This window comes from Pogonomyrmex barbatus, unplaced genomic scaffold, assembly GCF_055798465.1.
Source record: "Pogonomyrmex barbatus isolate J1 unplaced genomic scaffold, ASM5579846v1 scaffold7, whole genome shotgun sequence".
Lineage (NCBI taxonomy): Eukaryota > Metazoa > Arthropoda > Insecta > Hymenoptera > Formicidae > Pogonomyrmex > Pogonomyrmex barbatus.
This window is the reverse complement of record NW_028297171.1, coordinates 540,202-554,863: the sequence shown is the minus strand read 5'-3', so window position 1 is coordinate 554,863 and position 14,662 is coordinate 540,202. Positions and strand designations below refer to the sequence as shown.

At 38.3% G+C, this 14,662-nt stretch overlaps 1 protein-coding gene and 1 pseudogene across 9 annotated transcripts in view; one reads left to right on the top strand and one right to left on the bottom strand.

Moving 5' to 3' along the window:
* The window catches only part of LOC105432862 (uncharacterized), a 552,262-nt gene that overhangs the window by 223,025 nt on the left and 314,575 nt on the right, over positions 1 to 14,662 (bottom strand). The window lies entirely within an intron of this gene.
* Positions 5,030 to 8,391, top strand: LOC148934819 (uncharacterized; annotated as a pseudogene).

The window sequence follows — 14,662 nt, the reverse complement described above, 5'->3', positions numbered from 1 at the left end:
TAAACGCCTTGTGGTGTTGATAGATAAATCTATCATCGAGATTTCCAGTGAACCGTTGATCTCCCTTTTCTAAAACGCACTCCAGATCTGCATACACGACGAATCGCAGTCTCTCCTTTCTGTCGTGATTGTGAAAAGAGAGCAACTTGTCGTCCTCGCTCGGAAGAATAACGGCGCAGTCGTTCGCTCTTCCTTCACTCTTCACTTGACGTTATGCGCGACTAATTTCTCGTCCGAGTAAAAATAATGTAGACATCTGAAAAATACAATTTATAATTAATACAAAATTTATCTCGCGACGAGCATAATCTCTCTTACACTTACCGGTCACATATGTATTTTTTTTCCTTATGCTTGTTTATTTGCGACGTTAACAGTCGAAACAGGTGCTTTATCCATACGAAATGACCAACGTTATCGCCGCGCCGCTCGTTCGACAGATAGAGCAAATTTACGTGCGTAGACTTCTTGTTCCCCGTGAGCGACAAAGGAACGATCATGATACCGATTCCTCCCCTTTCCTCTCGAATGGCAAATACGTTGATAGACAAATCGTTAAGACGTTCGAATCTAGCGATGTTTCGTAGTGTCAGGAAAGTCGATACCATCGAAATTCAGCACCAACGAATAGTGAGGATACGACGACGGTCTGTCCGAGTGTAGATTAACGGGATATAGAGCGACCATCACCGCCCACGCGAAACATGCGTTGTCGTTTGAACGTACGTTAATCACGGCTCTTTTACATCTTATCTTCGGAGGAAGTGACATCCAACATCCAGTGTGCATACGATTACATTTGTTTACATTGATCATCAAATTTAATATTCGAAGTAACGCCCAACCGCTATCGCGTTCCTGAAATTCCTCCAGCGACGTCAGAACAACATTCATAACGTCTCCGTCGTATCATTCTCGTAGATCGGACATACCGAATAGCTGACAATTCCTCGTGCGAATGCTCTTAACAGCGCTCTTATTATTCGCGACGAACTCCCCCTGAAATACGGTGTTGACCTTTAAACACGCGTGCATATCGAGATCGACTCGCACTCGCTCGAGCACCGTGGTCCTCGCGTCCTCGAGAAACCGTCGGGATTCGATGTACTCGATGTTTACCACAGCACTCGTTCGTACGTGATTCGCGAAAGCCGTCTCGATATCCACTCATTCGAATCCCTTCGAACTGTCGTATCCTGCACCCAAGTAACCAAAACGTCGACTCAAAGCGAATCTCGCACCCTCCAACTGCACTATTCGAGAGACTAGAGAATTTATCGTTCCGGTAATCGTAGGATCGACTCTATTCTCACATCTATCTCTCAAGATCTCGAGACACTTGATACACTCCCTTTCCCAAATGTGATAGGCGCACACCTCTTCAATTCCCGCCGCGCGTTTGAAAAGATCGCGACTCTTCTCCATATCGCAACTTCCCACACAATGTTACCTCAACCGTCCGTAGGAACGACGAATTTAACGTCTCGAACTTTTCTCTCTCTCGCTGTTCTTTCGTAGATCACCGCTCTGTCGCTCAGAGCGAGCAACGTTTTGATCCACAGTTTCTCTCGCAGACTCTCCGTACCGATCTCCCGTCGCAAGTGATACGTGGCCACGTTCCAGCGAACATCTTCTCTCGCCACGATCCACTCCTCGTCGTTGCCAGGCGCGATAGTCTCGTAACACTCTAAACTATCGTCACTCTCGATAATCAACTCGCAACGATTGTCGTCGAGATCGCGATGCGTCACGTTACGATCGAACGCGCGTAAAAGCGGATCGTCGCTCTCGCTCGAAGATGAACTACCGTTAAGCGCGACTTCTTCCATATACCACGTTCTTAACAATGGAAACAACTGCCTCTCATGACTAGATATATACTCCGAGGCTGCGCGAAAATGCGTCAAATCGCGACAACCGCGACATTCCGAAATGAAAAAACGCGCGGCATCCTACATAATCAGAACGCGCGCCTTCCCGTTGGCGCGAAAACAGGATGCGCTAGATCCCCGCGGAAAACGCGGAAAACCCTAGACACAGAACGCGCCTAACCGCAACATCCTACAAATAGCTCTTTCCTCTTTTTACGTTCCTGATAAAATAATACAACAATAAAGTAATAAAATATTCTCTCGTCATTATTAACACTCCTACGACGATTCCCTCCTCGCACGACCTCCATCTCTCATACATTCCCGATACCGTTGCTCTTGATATCGCACATTGAATCTCTCATTATTAACACTCGTATGACGATTTCCTCCTCGCGCGACCCCCACCTCTCGTCTCTCATACGTTCCCAATAATATAACGTCACCCTCGGTATCGCTAATTGAAGACTCCCGGCGCGTCGCCGATCCGCCTCTCGTCCCCGCGATACGCAAACAGACGAGGAAAAAAAACTGCGTCTCTCGCGGTTAGTCTTATTCTCATACATATTCATATTCATACAATCCATAGTTATATTACGATTATAGTTCATAATTATATGCATGCACACTTAGTTGCGCTAATTGTTGCCAACGCGCTCTCTTCTTTTTCTCTCCTTCTCGTACGCGGCTGACGAAACGGTACCGCTTTTCCTCCAATACTTGCGATGAGCGCAAAAAAACATTTCGTCGTCATCGTTGTCGTTAAATACATTGTAATAGCCGCTTTCATGAAAGTTCATCATGTACTCCTGTCGTTTGCTAATCTCGATCGGCTTCTTCTTTTCGTAGAGTACCTCCGGTAAAAGATTATATGCCATCTCTCGATAGTGATGACATACACACGCCTCTATTACCTTTTTAGATGAAATCTCACGCTGAGGCGGAAATCGACAATCGTGCCTCTTTAACTGATTAGAAATCAGAGTGTATTGTCCTCTCACGACGTACTCCGTCACATTGACCGATGGATACGCCGTCATGTTTCGCAATGGAGAAAATGTTAGGTCATCCAGCGAATGGCACCAACCCATCTCATCGTCATCGATCATTCGTGTCTCGCATAGCTGGCACCGACTCGCTACTTTAACGATTCTCGCCATCATAAACACGGTGACAAGTATCGCTCAAAAGAATCATTTCGACAACGCGTCAAACCGCAACGTTCTACAAAACAGGACAAGCGGCACGCGTTATATCCTCATAGACGACGCCTAAACATGAAACACGCCTAAGGCGACGTAACAAACCGCAGCATCCTGCAAACGTCTAGACACGGACACGCCTAAGACGACATAACAAACCGCAACATCCTGCAAAACAGAACGCGCTAGACCCCGCGGAAAACGCTAGGGCGCTGTCGAAGACGCGCCCGAGGTTACGCGGAAAGCGTTAGACCGCGCGGAAAATGCTAGGGCGGCGTCGAAGACGCGCCCGGGGATTACGCGGAAAGCGCTAGACCGCGCGGAAAAAAACGCTAGGGCGGCGTCGAAGACGCGCCCAGGGTCACGCGAAAGGCGCTAGACCGCGCGAAAAAAAACGCTAGGGCGGCATCGAAGACGGGGGAAACCGACCCGAGGAAACCCCGCGACCGCCTTACCGACCAAGGAGGATAAACCTACCTCGACGACCGCCAGAGGGATCTACCTTCTCTCCTCCGGATACGAACCTCCTGAGGATTCTACGACCCCCTCCACTCCTCCCCCTTGATGCCTCGAGGGGGTTAGGGCCCGCCTTGTTTACCTGCTACATACGCGATACATACGCGCGTTTCTGCAAGGATTACTACAGATATGAATATCTCGAGCCAAGTCTTACCCTCACGTCTTTTTTACGTAACGGTCCATTCGTAATCATTGATTGTTCTTGACAAACGAATCAGTCAAGAGCGCAACCGTGGACGTGAGATTGGAATTTGAGAGAATTAAGGAGAACATCGATGAATACCATACTGTCTCATTATACATGATCGCATGATTCAGTACAACCCGTTGACCAATGTTGTACACAAGATGACCTAAGAGTATCGCTGGTATATGAGATAGAGAGACAATACAATCTTCGATACATCGAAATCGACCGCAGTCTTCTTCTCGACAACAGTCATGTCTGTGCCAACATTCGTAGACCTGCAAGGTTTCCTCGTTGGACAGTTTGTCGTAAAAGAGTTTGCTGTTCTCAAAGAACGGACCGTTCTCTCTCATTACATTTTCGCAAGCACTATACCGTGGCATTTCCTGGCAAGTATCGCATAAGTATTTGATAAGTCTCGCGCACGCTGGGTGATACGTCATCACCATAGACTTCTATTATATAATATATATATATATTATATATGTTTATTTAAGATTATCTGCCCACCAATTAAACAATTTAAATACATTTTGTAAAGCACAATTAGTTTAGTGATATCCACATTATATAGAATTATCAGCATCTAGATTGTTATATAACATATATAATATATATATATATATATATATATATATATATATATATATAATGTTTTCTTTTATTCCTTTTCCCCGCTATTACGTTGATGATTACTTAATATTCCAACAATCCTATACATTTTTTCAATGTAACGTTCGATCGACTCAAATCGATGACAAAGAAATTGCGTTATGATTTAAGCATGAAACTTTTTATTCACATTTTCTTTTTTAAATGGCACTTTATATATTTTTTTATAACTAATTAGGTTTTTTCTTGAAATAAAAATTTTATAATTAATTGATAATGACGCAATCCTTTGTTTTCTTCCTATTTATGGTCACTATAACAGTAAACTCGTTCCCGATATGTTATTTGCAATTGTACGATCTTTTGTCTTTTTCTTGGCCTGTAATACGCCTGTTCACGAAATACTACCATAATAGAGTATTGCTGTTCAGTGAGGTCATTGGATTTTTTGTCCACTCCATCTTTCAAAAGAGGGATGGATTAACGCTCTGTCGTGTCAAAATTTACGAGTGCGATCAGTCCTCCGTCATTCGTTTGTACGAACGAACCATACGCAATGTACTCCGCTTCTCCATCATTCGTTTGTACGAATGATCCACACACAATGTACTCTGCCAAAGGAAGCAGCGCATTGTACAATGGTGAAACGAAGAAGGAACGTAACGTGTAAGTTCGACATCTTTTTTTTCTTTTTGCAACATTACGCAATATTATGTATTTAATTTCTATTACACAGCATTTCGATGGAGCCTCGCGCGGTGTGCTTACTGAGCAGACGGTTACGGGCTTCAAGGGGCTTTTCTAGAAATTGAAATCAATGTTGGTCCACCGAGCTACGTGGAGATCGTCCTAGGAGATCATCGAGGACAGGAACTGATCTCTCGAAACATGGAAAGGACTCCATGAGCAGCAATGGAATATCTACAAATTGCTACGAAATAATTACAAAGACAATTTTATAAGCGTCGGATCGTTAACGGTCCGAGTTTGCATGATGAACGACGTTACACTCGTACGTTTTGAATCTTCAAACGTACGCATTATGATGGTCGAATCGATGCTACATCGTATGTTTAATCTCGCCGAATGTATTGATGTAACGTTCAATCAACTAGACAGACTCGTCGATGAAAAGTACGCGATTCTCCAACATGCTATTATAACAAATCCCGAAGAGGTACTATACGTGATACGCGATAGCGATATCTTCGATAGGCATCAACTCATCGATTGCGAACTGTTAGCTTTAGTTTTTAATATGTATGAAAAAAAGACGATGTAACAAAAATGTGAATAAAACCGTTTTTACGCTTAAAAATATGATTTCAATCAAAACAAACCTATTTCTCATCTTAAAATAAAATAATATTCCGGTTATGATAGGATATTATTTATTGATAACATCAATGAAAAAAGGGTAATATCTCTTTTTTTTCTTAATGAATTCATTTCATTTTCTATAATTCATTTTTTATAGTTTCCCATTTTCCACGTCGCCGCCAAAATTTATTGCTTCCTATTTATTGTTTCCGTGAGAACTTGGATTTGGTCAAATAAAAATGAGCATGTTTCAGTATTTATTAAAAAAAAAACAAATTGAAAAAAAATTAAGAGATGAGAAGTGTCCATTTACCGACTAATACATTATTTTCATTGAATATAATAATATCATTGAATTTTTTGAGATTGTTCGAAATTAACACGTTACGACACGTACATTTGTTTATAGCAGCTGGAGTATTGGCGCTTTTTTTCCTTTCTTTTCCTACAATTTCTACAAAAACATTTTTTCTAGCAATTCTTCCTAGACAAAAAGACCCCCCTCTCCTTCCCCTTCCCCCCTCAAAAGTATATTCCAAGGACCATCGACAAAGCATTCCTCCTTCCCCATGCCTACCAGTTACCTCCTCTCCTTTACTCCCGCGTCACCGAGTTACTCCGCACACCCGCATCCCACTCGGAGCCCCTGGGTTAGAACCGACCTATGAGTAAGTATACTAGGTCATCTGAAAGCGAAAATCTTCCTCTTAATTCTCATCCAAAATATCTTGTTAGAAGAAAGCTATAGAATTATCGGCTTTGATTGCGAAACGTCCAATTCGAACGTCACAACATTGTCTTTATTGGATACGGAAGAAAATAATATACCATTAATCGAACACCACAAGTACAATTAATCGAACCACAAGTACAAGAAACTAAAATCCAATTATTGCAATTGTCGAAATTTGAATCTATCAATATTATACAATGTAAAGTTTCAATTTTGCAAACAATTTATTATTGCGGCATGTATTCACATATATCAACTGTACAAAATGCGCAAGCAGAATATATAATCGACACAACATTCAACCAATGCAAAAGCATGCATAAAACCGGAACATTAACTGTAAACGTAAATAACATAATTAATGGATTAAAAGTAAATTATACAACTTCACGACCAATTATTTTTGCTAGATTTGTAACAACCAATAGAAAATGCTTAGGAACATAATATTCAGATTCATATGGAACTTGACAAGATGTAGTTGTACAAGGAATAATGACTATAAGTTTATTTTTATATCAAGCTGTAATAAATATTGAAACAAATCAAATTCATTTAAAAACAGGAACAATTTGTCAATATTCAGATGAAAATTGCATAGATATCGAAGGTAGATTTACTTTTTGAGAAATCATCTCAACAAGTTTTTGTAAATGTAATTATCATGATGTATATGAAAGAAAAACAAACAAAATGATTAGTAACATAAATGAAAAATTACAAATAATTTATTCCTTGTCAACTCAAGATATAACTTTTGCAATTATTCAAACTAGAGAAAAGTTTCTTTGTGGATATTTAATAAAAACAGAACATCCAAAATTATTAATTCTTGAAATTAAAAATGAAGGAACTTTTATTCATAAACGAAAATTATCAGTTGAAAATTGAGATATTTTTGCTTATGTAAATTCAAAATTTATTTATGTAGAAAGTGACACATACGAACACAAATGAATCATTTATACACAGATGTACTTAAACAACGATGCAATTTGGAATAACAAATTATGAAAAATAGCGCTCAGCATAGCCACACATTCTCCAGATGATTTTGCATATCAAATTATGAAAGAACCTGGATATATCAGTAATATCAGGCAATAATATCAGGAGAAGTCGTCCGCATAATCAAATGTACTCTAGTCGAAGTTAAAATTCATCATATGAAGGAATGTTATTAACAATTACCAGTATTAAAAGGAAATGAAACTCTTTAGCATTACGAATCCATATTCTTTTCAAAACCGGAACACAAATCACTTGCAGCAGAATAATTCCAACAATGTATTATTTAAACGACAGATGGTATAAAATTACACCAATTCTGGAATATAGCAAATCTCCATTAAAACTGACACCGATGACAAAACCAATTTGACAATATAATAATCCTGGATCATTGGCAGCAAGCGGCATATATACAAACAACGAACTCGAAAATTATTATATACACGATATTTATCATATCATGTTTCTAGCGGAATTTTAAACACAATAGCTCGTGGTGTAATAGGAAAACCAACCTTATCTCAAGGAATATCACTCTCTCATCTTCTCGACGAAAATTCTTATATAAAATTACTGAATTTGCATGGAAGAAAATTTGGAGAACATTTCTGTCTATTGGTAATGCAAGTGCAGGACTATATGGACTATATTTCTGCATAAGAATAATCAAGCTAATAATAGACACTCTAATTCATGGTTTGCACCTTCACACAATTTATGGTTGGTCAGTATATCTCATCGGAGCGGGACTCCGTTATAAATTTATTATTACATCTGGCCAAACGAAAACCTCAAGAAGAAAGAAAATCAGAAGAAAAAAGATTAGAAGAAGGAAATCAACAAACGTATGTACAAACAAATGTACAACAAGAAATAACACAAATATCTACACAACAATAAACACAAATCGAAATAGAAAATGAAATTGAAAATTCAAGTCAAACTTATAATCCATAATGAAGCTTAAAACCTATACCCGCGATTGTAATAGGAAGAAGATATAGCGAAGGACAACACGAAAGGCGAGCCTTATATCGATTGGTCAAAACATGTATCAAGCAAACTAAGATAACACTCAGGAGTAAATTCTTCTAGTAGAGTTAATTAATAATCAGTCGAAGTTCAGCCATGTAAAGAGAAAAACTTGCTGAGAAAGAGTGAAGTATTAAAAATAGTATAATAGTAATAAATTACTTTACAAAAAGTAAATCAGGTAAATTTAAAAATACATTTTAATTTGTCCAAAAAAAAAAGAAAAGGAAAAAGAAAAAAGTGGAGCATATTTCACATATTTTGCATATTTCGTATTTGTTAACATAATAGAAATAATTAGTATTAAAACAGTTTCGCTTTCCCGCGCGGATAGTGGTCAGTCGGTTACCAGGTGAGGAAGCGAGGACATTGGAGACAGAGTTTTGGTAGAGATGCGAGTTAGATTGTAAGCGAAAATATATTATAATAATCGTTTATTAAAATAATGAAATGAATAATAATAATATAGTGCCGGATGGAAATGCACAAATCACCGAAAGAATGGAATAGAAGTTGCCTTGAATGGGCGAGACGGTGCTTGGTGCGTGTTTACAAGTTTTTATATAACTGAGATATCGCTTCGGCCGTCGGTGCGATACTGAGATCGCTACGTGGATTTGGTGACGCGGGGCGCGTGCGGCGGGCGGCGGTGTCGCACGTGTTGTCGCGGACTTTAAATTTCGGGCGATTTATTAGGTATACAAAAAAGTTCTGAGCTTTAGATTTCATACAACCTAAATAACAATTTAAATTTTATATATCTTCCCGCCCTTTTGCGGTTTTAAAGCGTTGACATTTGGCCTTCTAAAATGCCATACGGTTTGGCGTTTGCACATAACCTCAAAAATCAGTAGTGTTTACGATGGCAATAATAAAAGAGCATATTTGATTTTTCATCCACTTTGCGTTTCATCTGAAGAAAAATGTTGCTGAAGCCACTGCAATGATTTGTGCTGCATATGGAGAGAACGCTGTAAGTCATACTACATGTAAAAGATGGTATCAAAAATTTCGCCAAGGAGATTTCAGTCTTGAAGATGAACCGCGTGCTGGACGCCCTCAAAAGATTGAAACGGACGAATTGCAAGCACTGCTGGATATAAACTCTACGCAAACTGAAAAGGAGCTTGCAGAACAGCTTGCCGTTACGCAGCAAACCATTTCCGTACGTTTACATACGATGGGAAAGATTCAGAAGGAAGGCAGATGGGTTCCGCATGAATTGTCCGAAGACAACAAAAATCGTCGGCGTGACACTGCACTCACTTTGCTTTCAAAATTCCGGAAAAAAGATTTTCTGCACAAAATCAATCAGGCGATGAAAAGTGGATTCTTTATGATAACCCTAAAGCCCAATATTCACGCCAAGAAGGTTTTGCTCTGTATCTGGTGGGATTGGAAAGGTGTGTTGTATTACGAGTTGTTACAATCGGGTGAAACAATCACAGCAGACCGCTACCAACAACAATTGACCAATTTGAGCGATGCATTAGAAGAAAAGAGGCCATTTACTGGCCAAGGACATCGTAAAGTGATCTTGCTTCATGACAATGCTCGACCACATGTTGCGAAAGCAACTCAGGACCATATCTTTGCGTTAGGCTGGGAACTTCTCCCGCACGCGGCGTATAGCCTAGACATGGCGCCTTCCGATTACTACCTATTCCGGTCGCTGCAGCATCATTTGGCTGATACACATTTCGTGAGATTTGAAGAGATATGAAAATGCATTGATGACTTTATCGCTTCGAAGCCGGAGCTTCTATCGTCATGGAATTCGCAAGCTACCCGAAAGATGGCAAAAGGTCGTTGATGCAAACGGGGAATATTTCGCTGATTAATATTTTTTTGTTTATTTTTGAATAAAGATTGAATTTTACAAAAAAAAGCTCAGAACTTTTTTGTACACCTAATAAATCGGGTACGCGTGTTTGAAGCGCGGGCGTTAGTCGCGAGGATGGAATTTCCGACAGGATTTTCCTGACCGTTCAGATCGGAGAACCCGGCCCATTCCCTGCCGAGAGTACTCGGCTGATGGGGAGGGAGAGGGGGATGCCTCTTGACAGCGGATGTCGAGTAAACTAGCCGGGGAGAGCCCCGCAGTTGTGGTGGAAAGCATCGGTGTCTTGGTCGAGTGTGCTCGGCCTACCCGCGTATACCTCAGTGCTTGGAATCGGTCGGACGGTAGTGCGGTGGTATCGGGAGGCACCCCGATAGGGGTGCCCCCCCGATACACAGCGACGGAATTCGGAGACGGATCGGCGGAGTCGAATCGAGCGGACTTGATGCTGGGGAGACCCCAGCAGATCTTAGACTTGCTACCAGAATTGGTTCGGATACTCGCTTTCCTCGAGACGTGCTCTTAGAAGGCGAGCGTGGAACAGGATGATTTTCTGTGGAGAGCAATGCCTTTTTATATCTAAGATTGATGGTATTTTTCAGTATTTTTCGGTCGGATCGGTCGGATTGGTCGATCTTGGGGGTAGCATCCCTCTCCACAGGAGCGGAGAAAAAAGATTGGATGTAATTGATTTTTTGGGATGATAAGGAATCGAAGCGGGGATGTAGAAGAGTAGGAAGAGGAGTTCGGTGATAAGGTAACGGCGCTTGCTGGCGCAGCATGGGGGGGGGGACACGGAGGGAATACAGGAACACAATCGTGTTTACACGGTATTCCCTCGCTATATTCTCCGATGCTTCGGAGTTCGCGACTTTGTATACGATTAAAAAAGAGGCATAAATGCCTTTTGCGGCCACTGCCGCACTCCGTTTGTTGGTTGGCAGTCCTCGACGGATGGTTGATCGGGGAAAAGTTGGAAGAGGAATGGAGCAGAGGGATGCGCTCCGTTACAATATAATTAATATATATTATAAATATATTCATAACTAATAAATATATTCAAACATATTCATTTAAAAAAATAAAAATAATAAAAAAAAAAATAAAAAAATAATAAATAAATCAATAATAATAATAAAACAAAATACATAATAATAATAATAATAATAATACATAATAATAAATAATAATAATAATAATAATAATAATAATAATAGCTAATTTTTCCGTAGAAATAAGAAAATTTTGTACCAGGATTAACTAGTATTATTCATACGTAATAACACAAGGTATTATGTATGACTTAAGGCGGGAGGTGTCACGGCTACCTAAATCTTACAACTTTAAATGAAAGAATGCGTGTTGTATGATAAAAATATTGATTTATTGATTGAATTCCTGTTGGTGCCAGGCTATGCCTGTTGCCAACGAGGATTCGGATGACACCTCTCAAAAAAAAACCCCCCTTTTAATTATGCGTTCAGAAGTAGGAAGTGGTGAGAAGCTCGCGCGGAAGGTTCTGACCATTTTCACCTATAAATATGCGTGTGGAGAAAGCGCTAGAGAGTTTTTTTGTTAGAGTTCCAGTTAGAGTTTTATTCTTGTTTTGGGATGCAGTTATTGTTAAAAGTCAGTTAAAAATCGGGCGTAATGTCATTATCATTGTATAGTAAATTTTAAGGTCGAATATTTAAATGTATAACAAATTGCTGTTTGTAATAATTCTCTCAGGAGAATTTAAATCTATCTAAGTTAAAAGCTTCCTTAACTTAATAAAGGTTTTAATTTTAAATTCAAACAAATAGTACAATTAAAATCTTATTCTTCTTTCTTAAATATTTTTTAATTGAAATCAAGAAAATAATTCTAAATTCAAATTCAGTCGCTGACAAGAGCGTAGCGTACTAGTTAATCGCAGCCAATAGTGTTGCAACTAAATAATTTGAATTTAGAGTTTTAATAATAAATAATTAATTTCCAAAAGCATTCATGCCCAAAAAAGGGAAAGCCACAGAATTCAAGTAAAAAGCGTAATGGTCAGATGCTTCTAACATTAAAACATTGAGCAATCAGGAGCATAAAAGCGGAAAAGATAAATGTATAAAACGTATATAATTCGTCGGTGATAAAACCAGATACATGGAAAATGAAAATAAAATTAATAATAAAAAACACAAGAATAAGTTCGTCGATGGTAAAACTAAAATTCAATATATGACTAATGAAAACAAAAATTAAAAATAAAAATAAAATAAAAATAAAAATTCAAAACAAAAAGTAAAAGCACAAACGTCGTTTCAATCTTATATTAAATCCTCTTCAGTGCGGTAATACAATGTGATAAGATATAAAGACAATTAACGAAATAATAGTTGTGAAGAGAATGAAATTAAGTACAAACGATTAAGAACTTAAAACTATGAGGCAGCCTGATCGAGTTAGGCAACCACCGGCTGGTGTACGCGCAAATATAGTGCCCAATATGTAATCTTGTACAGAGATGAAGCGATTACACGTATCTCGAATTACAATAATATGCAAAATGAGAACATCCGCGAGTCTGTACAAAATTACATATTGGGCACTATATTTGCGCGCACACCAGCCGGTTGCCTAACACGATTAGGCGTCGCTTCATAGTTTTAAGTTCTTAACCATTTGTACTTGACATTCTCTTCACAATTATTATTTCGTTAATTGTCTTTATGTCTTATCATCGTATTATATTACCGCACTGAAGAGGATCTAATATAAGATTGAAACGACGTTTGTGCTTTTACTTTTTATTTTGAATTTTTATTTTTATTTTTAATTTTTGTTTTCATTAGTTATATACTGAATTTTACTTTTACCATCGACGAACTTATTCTTGTGTTTTTTATTTTTAATTTTATTTTCATTTTCCATATATCTGATTTTATCACCGAATTATATACGTTTTACACATTTATCTTTTCTGCTTTTGCTCCTGACTGCTCCTGACTGCTTAGTGTTCAAATAAAAATATTAAGATTTCAATTAAATTAAACGATAATTTCGAATAAAGAATCCTTTCCCATTAGTTCTAAAATCTAAAGAATTGGAAAGTCAACTAAAATTAAAATAATCAAACAAATTCCTAAATAGAGTAAAATTTATTTCGAAATAAATTATCCAAGTTACAATCGAATTAATAGAAAAGATCCGCGATATAAAATTTATAAAATTCGTTACCTATTCGAAGTTGACTAAATCAATCTAATCCCAGGGTAAAGTACTTAAATGTATTAATCCAAAAGCGGACAATCAGAACGTAATAGGAACGAATAGGAACATCTGATTCGTCCTTCCATGCCCGACGATTCATGAGGAGTTATTCAGGCTGGACGTAACACTTTAATTATTGAAAAGATAAGATATCTGCTCGGTAAATATATGTATTGTTATGTGGCGTCGTGGGATCGTCCGTCAGTAGGAGCGTTTGCTCCGATTATGAGGACTGATGGTTCCCTTTGAGGGAAGAGGGTGCAAAACTCGGAATGGCGCGAGCCACTTACAAGCTTGGGCAATATACAATCTTAAAAAAAGAGCCAGAACAAGTCCTTCAAACCAAATCAACATAACAATTCAAGAAGCTACAGAATTCACAAAAAAAGACACATACTGGCTCAAAATGCCAATGCCTATACCAATCTAATAAGTTTTACATACTAAGCCAAGATATAAAATTCAATTTAAATAAACCTGCTCAAATAAGGCAACCTAAACCTCCGCCAATTTTTGTAGCTGATGCAGGTAATATCAATCTCTTATCCAAGTATTAGAAAACATAGCTAAACACGAATATAAACTTAAAGTGTTAAAAAATGAACAGATTAAAATTCAACCGAAAACTTCCAATAATTACACAATCATAGTTAAGGAACTACAGGTTAGAAAAACAGAGTTCCACACATATAAATTAGAAGAAGAAAGAAACTCTAAGGTTGTCCTAAAAAATATACATCCATCAACTAATATAGAGGAGATAAGAAATGAATTAAAGGAACTTGGTCATGAAACAACAAACATATGGAACATAAAACAAAGAATTACTAAAAGAACCTTTTCCTATGTTTTTTGTAGAGCTCAAATCAAATTTAAATAATAAAGAAATCTACAACATAAAATGTCTCCTTCATTGTAAAATACAATTTGACCCATCACAGCTAAGACGCGAAATGCACAAATTGCCAGAAATATGGCCATACAAACAGATTTTGTTACTAAGCAGCCAGTGTCAAATGTGCAGGTGACCATCCTACGGCAAATTACCTCAGAAAGGAAAAATCCAAGTGAAGTGCGTTCTTTGTGAAA